A 21,229-nucleotide genomic window follows, 5' to 3' on the forward strand; every position below is an offset into this window, starting at 1 on the left:
CTAAAAACACATTTTTTAGCCTCCCTGTAGCACCAAACCTAGGTACTTGTTAAACCTAATGTAATTTAAATATATTTAATTTAAAATCAATTCAGGCAAATGGAAATTCCCTTAGTCTGCAGGTTTGCTACGGTGGGGGTATTTAATACCACGGCCTATTTGTAAGTGTATGAAAAACATACTTGAAAATTACTTGTGTGACGGCCTGGCATATTTGCCTCATTTTGTTGTAATTTGTTAACTTTGAGCTTAAGCTGATTGGCCATACTCCCTAAACCTGGCCCTCTGGCTATCACCGAATATTTGCTAGGTTGATGTGTCAACCGTATTTAGCAATATTGAATTTTATTTAACTTCATATAAGTCTCCAAGTGAACCTTGAAACTCATACTCCAATTCATTTCATTACTTTGTAACCCTACAATAATCCTAACCAGACGTCGTGGCTTGGCCGGATATGCCTTGGAATGTGCTGAATCTGCATGCACGTGTGCCGCGATAAACAATGTTACACTTCTAGACTCGGTTCCTCGCTTCAGTTAGTTTCATTAATGACAGTTGTGATCGTTTGGCTGCAGCACAAGACGGGCGAGTAAATTATGGGCTGAGCGCTCAGCGTGTGCTGATTGGCCGATGACGGTCATGTGACCACGCTGACGCTTCCGCTTGGGCGATGCTGAAGCCTCAGATCGCGCCGGAATGTAGCGAACGACGGTAAGGTCCGCCGCGCGCGGTCTCGCGCCCTTTCTTTCTCTTACTCTTTCTATGAGTCCGTGTACGTTCTAAATTCAGTGTTAAAATCATTTAATGTTCTGTTAGTCGCGAGTACATAGTGTTAGTTGTTTCTTTTCTTGTATCATTGTAAGCGATTGTAATCATGTAAAGTTTAACCGTTTGATAATTAATAAATTTAGTTGATCCCTATTCGCTTGTTTTAATATTCGTTCTTCCTGCTCCCAACCGCTACGAAGACTAGAAGAGAGGCTGCTGTGACATCTGGTGTCAGGTGTGGGGTTGACTGCGACAATGTCAACCTAAAGGTAAGTGAAATTAGGGATTTGCTTGATCAAATTATTTTACTCATAATAATTTTCAAAAATCAAAGTTTAGATGTTTCTGGAATAAAATATGTTTGAATCGATTAAAAGTAAAATAAGAATCATTTTCGTGAAATTTTCGTGAAATTTTCGTGAAGAAAGAGCTATTTTTCGATTTATTAGGTAATTTTGAAGTAAATAGAATATTTTGTTCGTAAACTTATTTCGCCATTGTACACGTGACGTGATCTAGAATGCATTGGGTCTCTTTCCCCTCCTCCTCCCACAGTGTTGCACTCTGCTGTTGTCTTGTCAGAGCTGTCGTGCGTTGTATGTTGCGTTGTGAATGAAGACGCCATATTGGAATATTTTGTTTGGTTGTTGGTGAACAATTGGTAATAGATACTTGATTAAAAGTTGCTAGTATAAGGAGTAAGAAAGAAAGGGAATAAAGAAATAATCATTTTGGGAGGATGGGAAGCAAAATTTCAAAAAAACTAAGGTGTTTTGTACTTGTGAAAATTAAAAGTGGATGCGTTCTGCATCGATTCAAGATGGCCGCCGGGTTGGCTTGCTGTCAGGTTGTCAGTTCCATCCGCGGGATTTTATCCCGGATAAGGGAATTTTTATACCGCAAGTGGGATAAATGCGGGATTATTTTAATTGGTTGTGGGGAAATACCGCTTGTCGTTAAAGTGATTGGAAAACGGAATTACGTTGTTGATGTGAATATTATGAATCACGTATTGAATATTTTGGTGTTAGGCCTACTGTTGTTGAATAATTAGCAGGAGAAATTGAGAGAAAACAAATCGTTGTGAAACTTTTGAGATTGGCTTACTAACATGCATATTTGGCTAGTGGTAATTTACTAACCTAGGCCTAGTCTGTGGTTAAGTTAAGTGGATTGAACTTGAAAGTGAGTTGGATGGTAAAGCCTGGGCGTTAATGGAAGAGCTAATAACTAGAATTGATTGTAAATTAATTAGACTTAATGGAGTTAAAATGTTTGAAAATTTTTAATTTATTGGTAAAAGTTGTGTACTGAAAGTTTGTTTTTGCTCAATGTATTGGCAGCATTACTGGCTTATTCCATTGATCTGGTCAAAGGGCCCAACTCACTTGACAGTTCTGATAGCTTTAAGTATTATAAAAATAAGAACTGGATTTTGTACTTTATTATAATTGGACTTAGAAAATTTCCTGGAATCTTACCAGTGATATTGTGTAATCGTAAAATAATTTGGGGAAATAAATTATTTGATGTAGGCCTGTACTATCTATTGATTAGGGAAATACGGACTAATGATAATCTTTGGAAATTTTTGTTTAATTACTTTGAAAAACTGAGAAGGGTAAAGCGAGAATTAATTGTTTTTATGTGATGCGTCGATGAGAGATGATGCCTGGTTTCCATTATTTAGTCCTTGACTGAGTAGGCAATGGGGTCATGCGTTTTGTATTCTCAGGTTCCATGGGCGCTTGGTGGTGCGTCTATTCTCCGTGTCCATATTTCTCTTCTTTTCTCAAACACTCGTTGTTAAATATGTAAGAAATTAGTAAATTCAGAATAAAGCAGAATCATAAAGTCTATTTTAATACAAAACCTAAACAAAACAATCAATTGTAAATAAAGTGTTTTTAACATGTGATTTCATACATTAAGCAATATTAATTATAAACATATGATGTTGGACAGTAATATCCATCAATCCTCCCCCTTTAATCGGCAAGGTAGCATTTGGTTGACATGTCTTCTCCAGTTGCAGCCGTCATCCATTCCCAAAACATACATCACTCTTCCTTCTTTAGTTGTTACTCTTCCAAAACTCCACTTTTTCCCTTTTTGGTTGTAGCATAAAGCTTGAACCCTTTCTCCAATGTTAAAATTGCGACATCTTTTATTTGAAGTTTCATTCTCATTTGCTGTTTCTAGTTTGTTTGTTTCCAGCATGAAGTCAAGACGAGTTCTTATATTTCGACCGAACATAAGGGAGTACGCATCTTTACCCGTTGAGTTTACAGACTTTCTTAGTTGCGTTAGAAACATTGGTAGTTTTGTACTTATGTCTCCTCCCTCACTTTTCATTGCACTTAAGCCCTTCTTTATTGTCTGAACAAATCTTTCTGCTTGCCCATTTGACGAAGGGTTAAATGGAGCACATGTCTTGTGGATGACCCTGTTTATCTTTAAGAAACTTTTGAATGTAAATGATGTGAATTGTGGTCCATTGTCAGATACTAGTACGGGAGGAATACCAAAAGTCGAAAACAAATTCCGAAGTGTCTTTATGCACCATTCCGAGGTTGTTATCTTTGTTGGAATAACTTCAACCCATTTAGAAAATGAATCAACAATAATGAAAAAGTATTGATTTCCAGCATATGGTCCAGCAAAATCTATGTGAATTCTCTGCCATGGCTGTTCAGCACTTTCCCAAGGGTGTAGAGTCACTAAGCTTGGTCGATTCTGTTTTTGACAACACTCTTTGCATGTTTTTGCCAAATTCTCTATGTCGTTATCTATGCCCTTCCAGTAACAATAACTTCTAGCTAACCCCTTCATCTTTACAATGCCTAAATGTCCAATGTGAAGTTCCTGTAGGACTTTACTCTGCAAACTAGTTGGAATAACTATTCTGTTTCCTTTAAACAAGCAATCATTCTGTAGAGTAAATTCATGATCATGTAAACCAATTCTTTTGATACTCTTTCCTTCTTTAAGTAATTTAATAATTTCTTTTGTAGTGCTGTCATTGTAAGATTCTCTTGCAATCTCTTCTTTAGTGACTGGCATTGTTTCCAACTGACTTAATTGAAACACAGCATTATCATCCATGAAATCATCAGGTGTGTTCTCAACTGGAAATCGGGAAAGAAAATCAGCATTCGAATGGTCTTGTGTTCTGCGAAATTCAACAGTGTAGTTAAACCCTGAAAGGAAGTGTGCATAGTTAAAGATCCTTGTAGCTGTCATTGTCGGTAAAGTTCTATGTGGATCGAAAATAGATACTAAAGGCTTGTGATCTGTAATCAGTAGAAACTTACGACCATAACAGTAAGAGAAGAATCTTTTCAATCCCCAGTATATTGCAGTTGCTTCCTTATCTATTTGGCTGTATTTTTGTTCACTCCTTGTCAATGTTCGGGAGGCAAAAGCTATTGGTCTTTCACTGCCATCTTTCATTCTATGTGATAGGACAGCCCCTAGTCATACTGGAGAAGCATCTGTAGCAAGAACCAACGGTAGCGAAGGATCAAAATGAGCTAATGTCCGTTCATTTGCAATTTCTTCTTTCACTTTCTTGAAGCTTTGTTCACAAGCTGATGTTCACTTAAATGGTTTGTTCTTCTTTAGCAAATTGTTCAAAGGATAAACTATATCAGAGAAGCATGAAATAAACTTACTGTAGTAAGTCACCAAACCCAGGAATGATCGTAGTTCATTGATGTTCGAAGGTCGTTTTGCATTAGTTATTGCTTCAACTTTTTCAGTACTCTTGTGTAAACCATTGTTATCAATCACGTGTCCCAAATATTTTATGCTCTTCTGGAAGAATTTGCATTTCTCTCTGTTCAATCGTAGATTCTTGCTACGTAACACATTCAGTACTTGTTTTAATCTTTGTAAAGTTTCATCAAACGTAGATCCTTGTACGAGTATGTCGTCAAAGAAACACTGTACTCCATCCAGACCTTGTAATGTTGAGTCCATGAATCTTTGCCAGAGAGATGGAGCGACCTTCACTCCAAACATAAGGCGATTTACCTTAAAAAGTCCTTTGTGTGTGCTTAAGGTTTGCATTTTAGCACTTTCATCGTCCATTACCATATGTAAGTACGCATTACTTATGTCAAGTGTACAAAAGTACTTCCCTCCACTCATGTTTGAGAAAATGTCTTCTATTCTTGGTATGGGATAGTTTACCTCTTCAATTACTTTATTGAGTGTAACCTTGTAGTCGGCACATAATCTCACATTGCCATTTGGTTTTATTACTGGAACCACAGGGGTTCCCCAAGCAGAGTTTTCTACCTTAGTAATGATGTGTTCACGTTCCAATCGTTCAATCTCCCTCTCGACCTTACCTTTTATTGCGTACGGTACTTGTCTAGGCTTTATGTAAATAGGTGTAGTGTTTTCCATCACCTGAAATTTAGCTTTGAAGTCAGGAATCTCTCCAATCTCTGTCTTGAAAATATCTTCATATTCTTCAAGTAAGGATGACAGCTGAGATCCATTTGTTTCTTCAACTGCCCTCATGTCTGCCCAATCAAGTTTCACCTCTCTCATCCACTCACGTCCAAATATAGCATCAACTTGGTGATCTATTACGTATAGCTTTCCAATGAATCTTTGTCCCTTGTAGTTGCATTTCACAAAAGCTACGCCACACGGTTTTATTATTTCTCCTGTGTATGTGCGTAGTTCAACTGCAGTTGATAGAAGCTTTTTGTTCGGAAAATTGTGTTGAAAGTCTTTTAGGGAAATGGAGCTCAATGATGCGCCTGTGTCTAATTCGAATAACATCTCCTTGCCATCCACTGATAATTTTGCATTGAATTTACCTCTGTCTTTTGAATTTGAAAGTAAATGTATGTTATGTAAGTCGTTTCCATCCTCTTCTTCAAAAGCTTCTTCTTCAGCATAGTGAACTGATTTTTGTAACTTACCTTTACTCATGCATACACGAGCAATATGACCAGTTTTATTGCAAGAATGACATGTTTCTTCTTTGAATTTACATTTATTAGCCGTATGTGATTCATTACCACAACGATAACACTTTCCTCTCAAAGAATCAAAACTCAAGGTAGTTTTATCAAGTTTCGCAGTAGATTTCATGGAATACCTTGTATTTCTTACATCTTTATTTGTTGGTACTGGTACTTGCTGACTTTTGTATTTGACTTGATTCACATGTCTAGCAAAATGTTGCTCAGTAATCATTGCACTTTCTGTTTTTGATAGCTCTATTCCGGTTGCTGTCCTAACTAACTCAGGAAATGTTCTCAATTCACGTTCTTGTAAGAGTCTTGTTCTTATTTCTGGGTCATTTAGTCCTCTGACAAACTGTAATCGCAAAAATATATCACAAACAGACTTTCCACATGCACAGTTGAACTCACAGTTTGTAGATAACCTTTTAAGGTCTGTTGAAAAATCTGTTACTGATTCTCCATTCTGTTGTTCAGCATGCTGAATCTGATCATTTGAACAATCGACACCTGATGTATCAATTAGGTTTTGTAACATTACCTTGGTATCAATTGTGATATTTTCAAATTCTTGTCTGTAAGCGAGTTCATCTTCAATATCATCTTCATTAATCATTAATTCAATGTGGTCCTGTATTATACCAAATTTCGTGTGCAATTCATTTAAATGATGTAGTCTAACTGAAGCATCTGTAGACACTTTGTGCTCTTTCAAAAGTTTTGTGATATTTGTAAGCTGAGCTTTCAAGGATCTTCTGAGGTTTTTGTACTTGATTATCCTCTCATTCTTCTCTTTTATTTGTTCAATTGTTTCTATTATCCTCGTCGCCATTGTTAAATATGTAAGAAATTAGTAAATTCAGAATAAAGCAGAATCATAAAGTCTATTTTAATACAAAACCTAAACAAAACAATCAATTGTAAATAAAGTGTTTTTAACATGTGATTTCATACATTAAGCAATATTAATTATAAACATATGATGTTGGACAGTAATATCCATCACTCGTGATGGTGTTGGTAATACGCTGACGATGAATAGAAAATCTCACTCCGAGTCTTTGTCCAGGTGGTGGTACAGTGGTGTAAGGAGCGTAGCGATGCGATGGTGAATTCGCATTCTTCCTCTCTTACGTGAGGTGTTATCTTTTCTTTGTCCAGGTGGTGCGGTGGTGTAAGGAGCGTAGCGATGCAATGGTGAATTCGCATTCTTCCTCTCTTACGTGAGGTGTTATCTTTTCTTTGTCCAGGTGGTGCGGTGGTGTAAGGAGCGTAGCGATGCGATGGTGAATTCGCATTCTTCCTCTCTTACGCGAGGTGTTCTCTTTTCTTTGTCCAGGTGGTGCGTTGGTGTAAGGAGCGTAGCGATGCGATGGTGAATTCGCATCCTTCCTCTCTTACGCGAGGAGTTTCTCTTTTCTTTTTCCAGGTGGGCTATTGCCCCTTCACTCTCGTCTAGTGATTGATCGTATATTATGTCGATCAATTCATCCTCCCAGTTTTTGCTGTCTGAGTCTTGGTACAAGTACTTCACTCCAGTTTCTCTTTTCTTTTTCCAGGTGGAGTTGTAGGTTCTCCAGTCCGTCATTGTACTAGGTGTGCAGTTTTTCCTTTTTCCTTTTCCTTAGAGTCCTCGGGGGACCGAGTCGTTGGGTCCCACATGATGGAACCGGGGTGGTTGCTGGTTGGGGAGAGTTGTTTGACGCTGTGCTGCCGTATCGGGTTTTCTTGTTTTAAATTGGTTAATTGATGACTTGTGATTTTGGAGTTTTTTTTTTGTTTTGCTGCTTATCTAATGTTTTTTTTTGTAAACGTAGATTCCGGTATGTTGGGTCTTCCAATGGGCTAAGGGAGACGTCACACTGGGCCGTGGCTAATCCCTCGCCAGAGGAAGCTGTCGTGAAAAATTGGGGGAACCCTTGATTGGTTAAAAATAAACGGTCAAGCTGATGTTAGTAAAAAGAATAAATGTTTGTTATTTAGATAAATTGGTTAGTAGTTTATGATAATTATATGTAAATGTGCACTGGATAATTGTTTTTGTTTGTTATACAGAGCAGTTTTATATAGGAGTGTAAGCCAGGCCTTGCTGTCCCTGTTGACCGGGACACATGGAGACTCCTTGCTGCGGACCTGCTGTTGGAGTACTGGCTCAACACTGTCCCACTGTGATGGATCTGGTTTGATTAGTGTATAAGTCAGTAAAATAACCCAAATTAGTACCTGTAATTGGCCCTGAACTGAGTTGAGGTTGTTAAGTTATGCTCGCTTTAGCCTTGTTGTAAAATATATGAAAAAAATGTAACTTGCGGGGGAAAATTATTTCGAAAATGTGCAAAATGATAAAGCAGTTAGGAAAATTGTATTTTGAAAGGAAGTATGTCAAGTATACTTCTGGTGTAGTTTTGGCTGACCATGGGTCAGTGGATTGGCTCATAGCCTGAAAAATTTTTGTGCATTGGAAGCGTGCCCCATTCGGATATGGGCATCGTTCAATGGTGAGTGGTCAGCGAGGTAGAGGTGTGGTCTGAGCCTTAGGGGTTTGACCACGTTTGGGTTTGCTTTGCTTGCCGCGCTGTATTACATTAGGCACGGCAACATGCTAAATTCCCTGTGGACTAGGTCCAGGTGTCGTGTAAGTGTTGTTTTTTTTTTTGGGTGGGGGACCGTTTATTAAGTCGAAGTCACAAAGTAAGCATGAGCTCCATTAAAGACTCTGCATAACTTGTACTGTTGAGTTAGGCCTGTTCATTGGCAGCAATTAACTCGTGTGGGACCCTGAGAGTTCTGGTACGGATGTTGTTTTTTTATAAATGTTGGCGAGAAATCTTTCTGCCGGTGGTCCCCCTGTAACTCGGGTGTAAGAGTGTTTTTGCTCGTACCTGCGTACGCTTGCCTAGCCTAACTTGCTAGCAGCTACCAGTTGTACTTGAGCGTGGAGGGCAGTGGAAAGAGAGCGTCCCCTGAGCCTAATGTGTTTAGTGCTGTGAGCGTAAGAGTGTTTTTGCTCGTACCTGCGTACGCTTGCCTAGCCTAACTTGCTAGCAGCTACCAGTTGTACTTGAGCGTGGAGGGGAGTGATAAGAGAGCGTCCCCTGAGCCTAATGTGTTTAGCGCTGTGAGTGTGAGAGTGTTTTTGCTCGTACCTGCGTACGCCCGCCTGGCCTAACTTGCTGGCAGCTGCCAGTTGTACTTGAGCTGTAGGGGAGAGTGGTGAGAGCTTCCCCTGGAGAAAGTGACACGTGTCATGTTGATGTGAATTGTGAGATCTCAAGTCAGAACCATGGGTAGTTTGGTTACTGATAGTTGTAGAATGCCTGCCTGATCAGCAGCGTTATCTGGTGAATTCGAGCGTGGAATTAGTGACGATTGTTGTCTGTCTTCTGTTAGGGTGGAGAGTACGAGTTGCTGACCTGCTCCATGACGGCCTGGAGGGTAGCGAGCTGCAACCATGGCCTACGCAGACAGGGCCACTACTCATGTGAGGGGGGCTGACAACAACGGAAACGTCTGGCGGAGACCAGGAGGTTCCAGTGGCAGGTTTCAACTATAAACCAGTCACGAGTCACTGTTGGAGTAAATAGCGCTATTGAGGATAGACTGAGGTGATCACCGAACCCTGAAGGTAAATGGTACCACGTTTCGAATGAGCTCAACATCAAGTTATCGGTAAACGCGGCGGGAAGACTTTTATACGGAAAGCAAAACACTAAAACGGAGTAGTGCGCCTGCAGGAGCGTGAATTCGTGGAAGAAGTTTCATGGCCATGAAGTAATTCAGTGTAACAAATTTGAAAAACTTGTCTAACGCTAGTATGTTACTTATTGACAGGAGATCTCCTATGGACTACTTTACTTAGGTTGATATAGGTAGTTGATAAGTGTTGTGACTGTCGATTTGTTCTTATGTTATTATGTTATCGGTTATGTGTGGTGGTTATTTTTGTTAGGTCATTGGGTGTCTCAATGACGAAGGACCTAGGCGGTTGTAGGGTTATCGCGGAATACTAGGCTCCTATATTGTTTGTTGAAAAGAGTGCTCAACTTTTAGGTTAAAAAAAAAAATCATTAGCTCTTGACCCGCGCGTCTGGTATTTAATTAAATACCTGAAATTAATGGATATTTCCACCTGTATAGCTGGAATGGAGGAGCTACGAGAAGGTTTAAACAGCGCTGTTTCCCACTAACTTCCCTATACCCTTTTCCTAACCCACCCGAATAAATAGGCTGGATCGTAGACTCGTCCATACCAGTTAGTTTTGAAAGTTAAAATTGCAAATAATCAGTAATATGTTAAAGAATTTAACTGGCATAAGCCTGGAAAGGCCTTGTTTAGAGAATAGCCGGCTCTCTAACCTTGGCTGGTGAGCACTCCTAGGAACATTAAGTTTTCTGGTCTAAGTAACTACAGCAGTAGTTGGGTTAAGATGTTGTGTCGTGGGTTGTTTGCGTAGTTGTGTTTACTCTTATGTTAGGGAGTTGGATAAGGTTAATGTAAAAAGGGGGCAAGTAGACTGGTCATGCACAGGGGTGGCTGGGTAATGGACCGACTCCAAGTGAAAGCTCGTGCGGCTTCTCCAGAGCGAGTGAGTAGCGTTCGAAATTCAAACCAAGGTGCTGAGCGCAGACAATATCTTTGTGACTAAGTTGATATATATGGTAGCGCTCGGTACGCCTTACCCATGGATGATAGAGTAAAATTAAAATCATGAGTTAAAAGTTGTTGACAGTCTGCTGGTCCGCGATGTGTAATTAAATCATTACGAAAGTAGTTTGTGGAAAATGCAACCGTAATTTTGTTGTTGTTGTTGTTAATTAATTTATTTTTTTTTATTTGTGAATTGGGCATTAATCCAATTTGATTCACTGATGCTGTGTGCTAAGGTTAAATGTTTGATAAGGATAGGTACATGTAAGATGTGAGTTAAGTGTTAGGGATACATGTTGTATCACCGTTGGGGTTGATAGGCGTTAGGTTGTTTAGTGTCGGGACACAATTTAACGAGTCATAATGAGTTTGCGTGAAATGTTTTTCTTTGTTAAAGTTTAGTATGAGGGGTTAAGTTTTATTAAGTTATATTACCTTTTATGTTGTTGTATCTTGCAAATTTTTACTGTGGATTCTTTTTGTTTAATACGGTAATTGCTCCGGGTGTTTTGTTTTGTATTTAGTTTGGTTTTGTATTTAGTGCAGTAAGTGTTTTTTGGTTATCGTTATTGTTCTGATTGATGGTCGAGTGGACCATGTAGTTAAGTTTTTTTGTAGTAATTTACTTAAGTAATCTTTGTAAATTCGGAAGGACTATTAATCGTAATGTGTTGGAAAATTGTTTAGTAACTTTTGTTATTGTATTCGAAGAAAAGAGTAAGAGACGTATGATCAAAATTCGAGGGGGGTTTAAACTTTTGGGAATAGATAAAATTTAAATCCGCCCAAGCCACATGACAGATACCTTCCAAAAACCTTTATAAATCTTGACATAACTTGGAGACAGAGAAAGCTACGTCGACAGAATTTGTACAATGTACTTCAGTAGATTGAAGCTGCGGCAGAGGGCCCAGTTGGAAGGGCAGACTGCATGCCGAGGACGGCATGAACTTGAGGTGGGGGGAGTGTGACGGCCTGGCATATTTGCCTCATTTTGTTGTAATTTGTTAACTTTGAGCTTAAGCTGATTGGCCTTACTCCCTAAACCTGGCCCTCTGGCTATCACCGAATATTTGCTAGGTTGATGTGTCAACCGTATTTAGCAATATTGAATTTTATTTAACTTCATATAAGTCTCCAAGTGAACCTTGAAACTCATACTCCAATTCATTTCATTACTTTGTAACCCTACAATAATCCTAACCAGACGTCGTGGCTTGGCCGGATATGCCTTGGAATGTGCTGAATCTGCATGCACCTGTGCCGCGATAAACAATGTTACACTTCTAGACTCGGTTCCTCGCTTCAGTTAGTTTCATTAATGACAGTTGTGATCGTTTGGCTGCAGCACCAGACGGGCGAGTAAATTATGGGCTGAGCGCTCAGCGTGTGCTGATTGGCCGATGACGGTCATGTGACCACGCTGACGCTTCCGCTTGGGCGATGCTGAAGCCTCAGATCGCGCCGGAATGTAGCGAACGACGGTAAGGTCCGCCGCGCGCGGTCTCGCGCCCTTTCTTTCTCTTACTCTTTCTATGAGTCCGTGTACGTTCTAAATTCAGTGTTAAAATCATTTAATGTTCTGTTAGTCGCGAGTACATAGTGTTAGTTGTTTCTTTTCTTGTATCATTGTAAGCGATTGTAATCATGTAAAGTTTAACCGTTTGATAATTAATAAATTTAGTTGATCCCTATTCGCTTGTTTTAATATTCGTTCTTCCTGCTCCCAACCGCTACGAAGACTAGAAGAGAGGCTGCTGTGACACTTGAATGACGAAACGCATTGTGTTTGGGAATTAAAAATCCTCTATTCTCATATTACAGGATATTCATTATAAGAACAACCATTGTATTCTAAACACTTTTTAGTATCACACAGGTAATTGACATAAATCAGATCAATTATTTTGTAAAACTATTCTCGAGTTTATTTATTCGGTTACGATGATATTGTCCATAACAAATATATGAAATTCATTTAAGCAGTACTAGCTGTTTATGCAATTTTAATGACTTATTTTTATAATTTTAGCCTATACACCGTTGCAAGGTATATAAAAGGTAAGCGAGGAATACAAACCTGTATTAAGGTATATATTAAAAAGAAAAGAAAGCTTTTTTCTTGTAAGAAAGTATTTGAACTGAGTCAATACTTGAGCCAGGCGACGGTGACGTCTCGAGTCGAGACAATTACAAGGACTATCCTGTAAATAGAGCCATTGTTCAAAACTCCTTGGAGTTTGTGAAGCCTACTTTCACTTTGCGCTTTTTGTTTCTACTGGCAAGAAGATAAAGTAAATATTTAATTACTAGGTCCGAAAGTATTCCAGGTTCCAACGACGAAGTGAAGTCAATCTGGGTATGAAGAGATTAGGTCTGTGCGATGAAAACTATATGTTTCATCACTCAACTAAATCACAAAACAAAAGTGTTGTATGTCGTTTGATAATCTGGATAAGTTAATTCCCTATATTACTTCCATAATGTTCTTCTAATAAAAAAAAAAAAAACATGTGTTACCAATGTAATGAACTAGGCCTAATAGTTTTTTTGTCGTAAAACCTTTTATTAAAGACACTTGGATGCTTTACAAGAATATAAGACTAATCATGGGACTAAACCCGATTATAAAGGACGCCTCTTCTTTTCGAGGTGTAAACCTTGCGACCGACGCGACGGAAGACTGGCAACAACCACCTTGTGCTCATCCGTCTGAAATTAGGTCGTTGGGGAATTTTGAATGGAAAAATTAAATACATACCTTTCGAGAATTCAAAAGCCTGTTAAAAAATAAGAATGAAATTCCCGAGTATTTACAAAAAAAAGTGATAGCTAATTTTTTACATGACGAAAAAATTACTAACTGGTTACCTTTTATTGGCAGTTTTGAAAAAAAAACAGTTAATAAAACAATATTATATTATTATATACTCAATTTTAGAGTTTTCATTTCTAATTAATTTGACTTAGTTAGTTTGCACGTTTTAACCTCAATTCAATCATGTTTTAAATTAAATTGGGTTTGTAGGCTTCCGCATTAATTAGCTGAGCAAAGACAGAGCTAATGCAGACCTTATACGAACAATATTATTGACAATATGATCGAATTACTAATTTTTTTTTACTATACAACATGAGCCATATTTCGGGCTGCACCTTACACGGTCATGTACTGAAGTGTGAAGTACGAAAATAATATTGTCCGATATTTTATGTCAAATCCAGGACTTGCTCCGTAGCAAAATGGTCGCCAAGAAAAAATGTCTTATTGTCTTGCCATTATTTTACATTGTGCTTTGAAAATACGGGTAAAACGTAAAACGTGGGTAAAGAAGTGTTTGCTAAAACGTGAAGAATTTGCACACTTGAGGTTGATAAAATAAATTACGTTGAGTGACCCTGGACACTACCACATTACCCAACAATGAACGAATATAAGTTACAGTTGTTACTCTCAATGGCAGAGCCATAATAAGCGAAAGAAGTAAAAACATACGAACATGTATTACTGTTGAGAAATAACTTGTTTTGACACTTCAATACCTGGCTACTGGAAGAAGCTTTGAAGATCTGAAGTTTTCAGCAGTTATGACGTCACTTGCAACGATCGGTAAAACTATCTTGGAGACTACTTTTTTAATGGTTTGGCAATAATATTGATGCACACCCATGTACTTCAATATTATTGTTAATATTGTTTGTGAACTTCCGGTATTCTTGTCTAGATTTCAATATTTCTAGATTTGCATCAATATCGGTTGTCAAACCATCAATCTCGAGGTGGCACTCTCAATACTATTGTCAATATTCTACAATATTTACAATAATATCGATCGTGTAAGGTGCCTATAATAATACAGGTACTGGTATAAGAAAACCTATGCAACATATTTGTTTTTCACACATGTTTGTACTGCACAATGTTCTGTGGTGGAATTTCACCGCACTAAAGCGTTTCGGTGTCATTATACCAGTTCTCTTGTGAAGTGTGAACTTCATCCGTGTTTATATCAAGAAAACGCAAGTCAGGATGGCCGAGCGGTCTAAGGCGCTGCGTTCAGGTCGCAGTCCACTTCTGTGGGCGTGGGTTCGAATCCCACTTCTGACACGGAAATTTTGAATCGGGTTATACTTGTTTTCAAGTAGGTATAACAAAACAATAAGGCTTACCAATCCTACTTCTCACCCAGAAGAAATTCTAATAATAAACTTATCATAAGTTGCTATAATTGCTAGGGTTTAACAATTTTTAGCTGCTTTGTAAAAAAAATTAGTTTTTCACAGAAATATCATCAAAAATATATTTTGGATTTGATATAGTATTTGTATAAACCTAAAATCATGTGAAATTATCTCCAGTATTATACAAAATTGTAATGCACGTCGTTATGAGAATATTTGACAGTGACAACATAATCATTCCAAATTTAAGTTGCAAAATCTAAGCTAAAACCCTTAAATAAATATATCAAGTTAAATCATCAAACAAAAGTGATAGTTACACAATAGTAGGCCAATTATTTCACTATGAATATTAAATCTGATAAAAAGTAGTCTGTAAATAAATTTTAATTTAAAAATTAAACCTTGCTAAGAGAATATAGGTCCTTGGTTTCATTAAAACGTTTTATTATAGGATACCTATTTACGACAAAGAAATATACAGAACATAATCTTGAATATTAGAAGTATTGTTCATCGTAATAATAGAGGAAGACCTTATCTTTTGAAAAAAAGAAACAATACCAGAAAAGGCTGGGTTTTTGAAGATCAGATCACCTTGTGACTTAATGACATGCTTTCTCCACTCTGGAGTATTATTTACAAGTCTTGACATAACTTTTTATTGTGTTCATTAGCATTTTTGTACAACAAATAGTGGTCTTGCTTGCTTGAAAACTTCGGCTGGGTTATCATCTTATACATTTTTATTTTTTATTTGTCTCTTTCACTTAAAAGTTTTGCCATAAAGAAAAAAAAAGAAAAATATTTTGGTCTTTTTAAACTTACAATGAGAAAAATGTCCATAAGCGCATAGATGTAGAGCAGGGAAACAAATGTTTTCCTCTAAATTCTATTTAAAATATCTAAAAATTATTATTTACTTTTGTTCTTGGTATATTTATTAAATTTACTCACATATTATTTCGGCAGAGTATTGGGATTAGAAATATTTTACTTTTGGTAGGTACTGATATAATTTAAGAAAAACTAAGCCACATATTTGTTTTTTCACACATGTTATACTTTATCAATCCTAACCTAATGATAAAGAAGGTCATAGCCATTATCTAAGTTGTTTTCATCTATGTCTTTGTAAATATTTATATGTGTTCAATGTATTTGGAAATTATACCAAATCGACAATATCTCAAGTATATTTTAAGAGATGGAAAACTAAATGCTTAACTAACGTATGAGACAAAGGACTGACGACAACGGTTGAAACGTTTCGAAATCGGAACCTAGGTCTCTAAATACATTGGATCGTAAGGTCAGCCTTAAATTTTAACAATGTTCAATTACGATCTATACCTAGGCTATAAAAAAAAAAAAAAAAAAATAGAATTGGTTAAACAATTGATACATACAAGCGGTACATGCAATTTCGTTTACAATTGATTTGACAACAGCTGATTTTTACTCCCTAGGGGCTAAAAACGCTTTATACTCCCTAGGGGCTAAAAACGCTTTATACTCCCTAGGGAGTAAAAATTTTACTTTAGACCCGTAACGCATGCATTAGAAACGGCTGCATTAAAATTTTGTAGGTGGTAAATTTCCAGCTGCTGTTAGTTTTGCAAGGCTAGAATCCAAACAATGATACAACTATGCCATTTTCTAATTAATATTTTGGGCTTAATCAGTTATTATTCTTAACTTGAACAGACCATTACATCATCTTTATGTGTAAACTTTGAAAAAAAATTGTAATTACAAAACTTTAATTAGATTTTATAAAAAGCGTTTGCCCATAAAAGTGATTTAATGTGCAATATATACCAGTAAACAAAGAGTAATATGAATGAGGGAAGGTCGATTATGTGGGAATGAGGAGAAGACGTGCCTGGGGTTGGAATGCAGGTGGGAAAAATCGTTCTTCCACATTGGGACCCCGCCATCTACAACCCACTGAATCTCCTAGATATATTTATTTTGTCTTTTCCTTTATTAAATAGTTATTATACTTAAATCAATGTGTCTAAAATGCCTCATAACTTAACCTTTGAACTAGCCAAATCAAAATATTATATTTTAACTATTGAAAAAGTTTAACTTTTTTTTTGCTTGAGGAGAAGCAGATGTATTGGAGCATAACTGTGATTATTGTTTAAAAAAGTAAGCATGAATGTATTTACCTTAAAAGATAAGTAAGTACTCTACGCAATGGTTTATCATATTATCACATAATTTAGAGTATGATGTCGAAATTCAAATACATTTAGCATGTAAGCAATTATTTAGAAAACATAGAACTAAGTAACAAAAACAATAGAGCTAAACAGAACTAATTAGTATCTCTCATTACTTAACACCCGTTTTTTACTAAATGAGCCAAATAGTTGTATTTTACGTTGGAAGTGCGCTGTGTGTTTTGTCCCTGCCCAGAAGGCTATAGCGATTTCACGGCAACATCACAAACCTATCCACGTTTTCTCAGCTCCATCTAATCGACTACCCGACTCCTTTACTTTACCTATATTTTACCTATATTGACTTTCTATCAACAGCTTTGTTTTAGCTTTTTACAGTTGATAGTCGGTGCCATTATTTAAGTTATCTTCCATAACATTATTAAGATTTATCTAAAATGCAGTTTGCAATAAAGAACTATAATAGATAGGATATTTACAAATAATTTATTAACTTAAGGATTAAACATTAAAAACAAAAATAGTACACATCTAACTATATATTAATAGGCAAGCATGTTTCTTTAAAACCTTTTTTCTCAGCTCGTGTACATTGCAGGGAAAATCTACGCATACTGTTGGAAAGATATTTTCCTGTAGATGTGCAGAATGCCTTTATAGATTAAAATAGGCTCAAAAATAAGCACAGAAAATGAATTTAAAATTTTGAAAAAATTAACATGGTTCGTTGCCATGCTGGTGACGAAATATTAATGAAATATAAACAGAAAATAAAAACAAATGGAAGAAACTCCAATCACATGTTTTGTTAACAGTGTGGTGTAAAAATAGAGAAGTCTGTACATTGCATATTATTTTTTGGTCAAGTTTCGACCACTGGACGACCTCTAGTTTACTTTATTTGTTGAATAGTTTCTTTACTTCGTTTCAATCGTCAAATAGATTACCATGAACTCTTTGATACATCTTGGTTATAATTAAATTTGTCAAATCTCATTAATAGAAATTGTGAATACTATTTAAAATCTCTTAACTTTATCCATACACAATGAACCCCTTTCTTTTAGATATGAAACCCATCGTACTGTAGCCATAAATAACATATATTTTTACTGCTTCTGTATGATTTGATGTCATATAATTTTAATTCCAACCTACTACATATGTACAACATTTAGATATCAACCTCTTTACTAGGTAGGCTAGGTGAAGAGAGAATCACAAATTTCTCAAATGTCACCTATGTTAGAGATGACACATTGCAGTTGATTGTAAATTCATGATGTAATCAGCAGCAAACTTGCCATCTGCAGACAAGGAGGTCAAATCTAATGCATTGGCTACGTGGCAAATAATACAAATAATAACCTTGGAACTAATTCTGTAGTTCTGTGTATTGTAAATAACAATTTACTGAAAATATAATCAGATTAAAATGAAGTTTTTAATGGAAAATTATCATTACTATATAATCTTTATGACTTACTTTATATAAATACTTACTTTATATAAATATTTATATAAAAAAATCTTATCATTCAAACATTTGTCTACTGTTTTTCAAATACGTAAAACCCTAATACCAACTAGGCCTATATAAAATGAAAGTAAATTTATTTCCCTACATGTAGAGGTATAAAGACAAATACAAAATAAATATATATTTATAGTTTTCTTATTTAAAATGCTGCTGCACCATTTTCATGTGGTGATCAAATAGTTTGTTCAATGTGACGAAATGTTTCAAAAACGGGCTAAATGAAATGATTCAAACATCAAGTTTAGCAAGTCCATGCATGAGAAACCGTTTACAAACTAGATATGTAAAATTTACATCTACATATATATTTACATATTAATATATAACATATTAATATATTAATTTACATCTAAATATATATCTGTACTAGTACTTATATGTCTGTACAAGTTTTTAAAATCTAAAAAAATCCTGATCCAAACATTTGTTTATCAGTTCAAATTTGTAAACAAAAGCTACCATATCAAAATTAATCCAAATCATTTAGGCTATACATTGTAATGATCCTTTTTTTCTATGAAAATAAGTATATTTTCATCAATATTGTATTAAACTATTCTCATAAGGATACAACTTTAGAATCCTGGGAGCAGAACCTGTACCTCTTAACCTCTGTTGTTTGAACTGTCAAATTATAGTATATCCAGCTGACTTCAATTAAAATTTTTGACTATTTACATTCTTCGAAATGTAAACATTGAAACTTTGGAAGCCCATGGGGCGTAGCCCAAAGGAAATATGATAACAGGAATAGGCCTAGGCTATATGTTAACCAGGCATATAAGCTACCTTCATACAAAATTTTATTTAAATCGGTTCAGTGGTTCTTGCATTATAAAGTAGCAGACAGACACACAAACACACACCATCTCATATTAGTAGATATAGATTTGAGTTTGTGTCAACATATCTCCCAAGACGGGTCGTGTTAGTATGGTTGTATCTTAAATTTGTGCATTTATATTTGTTTTGTGTAGCTATAATTTGTTTATTTGTTGTTTTTTCTTTTAAATGCCTCCGACGCGACGACAACGAAACATAGACAGGAGGTGTAATCGTGATAACGACCGCAGCTACAGAACAGTGACGCGTAAATATGCTTAACTTATCACAGTCAGCACCTGACCCTGGACAATCTGAACTATAAGGTTACAAATGCGTCCTAATACTACCCGAAAACGACTTTTCGTTCTCAATTGGCCCTCTATCAATGACCTGTGTTGCCTGTACAGAGAGGCATTTTGAGAAGGAGAAACCCGGCCGGAATGCTTTATGTTTATCAATAACGAAGATAAACATGGACAACCTTATACCATCATCGATTGTATAACTTATAACTCGATTGTATGTTTTGTGACTATTATATTGTTTTTTATTTGGTTTGGTTACTGTCAGGAAATGTTTGTAGAAAACATTAAAAAGCAATACCAGGTTATGAAATATGATACAATATTTACAGGAAATGTTGATTTATGTTATATACATCTTAAGTATCTCCATGAGTTACAAACCGGTAATCTTTGAGTTGAATCTTATAAACTCATTGTAAATATGACTGTTATTCGTTTTGAAATAACTCCTGTAATAGTTTGCAATTGCTCGAATTCGAGAATCATGTACACTAGTAGTCAATGGTTTACGGTATGCTATAATATAGCACATCTACCATAGCTATAATGTTCTACCACTGCACATAAACAATAGAAAAAAGTAAAGTTCTTATTGTCTCACAGCTTTTTGTCGCTGCTTGGTTCAAATTAGCTTTTGTTATAAATGGGAAAAAATATTGCTGTACTTGATTGCTGCAATTTGGTAAACCTTGTAATTTTTTATTGCTATTGAATATCCTAGAACCAACTTCTGTAGTTGAAACATCTTACAAAATTCTTTAATTCATTTTAAATATGAATACTAGCTAACATAGGAAATTCTAGAGCCACTGGGGAAGAGCCCGAAAGGATTTTTGAGATAAGAGTATGTCTATATGTTAATAGGGAATGTGAGCTATCATCATACCAAATTTTAACCCAATCCGACCAATAGTTAATTGAACTTCAAACAAACAAACAAACAAACACACAAACTTTCACATTTAGGCTATAATATTAGTGTTATTATATATTTTTCAGTGAATAAAATGTGTTTTATAACTGCCACTTCGAGAACTTGTAAAAATTTATTGATTTGTTTTTTATGTTGTGAGATCATTATGCAATGAAATCGAAATTATTTTTTCTACAGTTACCTGACAAAGTGGGCTTCCTTGCACTAATTATAGCACAGAAAGCTGCTAATTTCTGTGCTATGCTTACTTTTGCCTCATAGTTTCTTTTTGCCGCACACCAGTATTCCAACTAAACAACACAAAAAAGCGTGCTTTTACTAGGCACGTAATATGTGTACACTTGAAAATAAGTTGGCAACACTTAAAGATATTCCTACTAGATTAGCTTGTGCACCGTTTCCCCATTTCGTTCAATGTTTGGATTTAACCTAACCTAAAAACGTGTTGTACAGTGTTGTTTCCACACTCTCCTACGGTTTGTGTGTAAACATTTCTTCTCTTGTTCAGCAAAGTGCCACTTCTCCCACTAGTTACACAAATAGCTATTGCTTCATAATATTGGAAATTTCTTCCTTATTGCAGTAAGACCATCCGTTTCTTTGTAGACAAAAACTATCCCTTGTTATGATTTTTTTAAACATACCGTGTTTGGTTGGTAGTTTTGTGACTCGTACATGATGCAACTGACTTTCCTCAAAATTGTCTTTCACATTAATGTTTAATAACAGTGATATATTTGGGAGATAAAGTTATATATATATATATATATATATATATATATATATATATATATATCAAAATGCAAGCTTAGAATCTTATCTTACAAGAAGTATAAAAATATTAAAT

General features: G+C 35.9%; 1 non-coding gene across 1 annotated transcript; it reads left to right on the forward strand.

Moving 5' to 3' along the window:
- The first annotated feature begins 14,428 nt into the window (after nt 1–14,428).
- On the forward strand, nt 14,429–14,512 carry Trnal-cag (transfer RNA leucine (anticodon CAG)). The gene has a single exon. It is a non-coding gene; the product is annotated as a tRNA-Leu (tRNA).
- The last annotated feature ends 6,717 nt before the right edge of the window (nt 14,513–21,229 follow it).

This window comes from Macrosteles quadrilineatus, unplaced genomic scaffold (assembly GCF_028750875.1).
Source record: "Macrosteles quadrilineatus isolate MER2022 unplaced genomic scaffold, UCM_ALF_1.0 Scaffold_1__1_contigs__length_201487025, whole genome shotgun sequence".
In the NCBI taxonomy this organism is placed as follows: Eukaryota; Metazoa; Arthropoda; class Insecta; order Hemiptera; family Cicadellidae; genus Macrosteles; species Macrosteles quadrilineatus.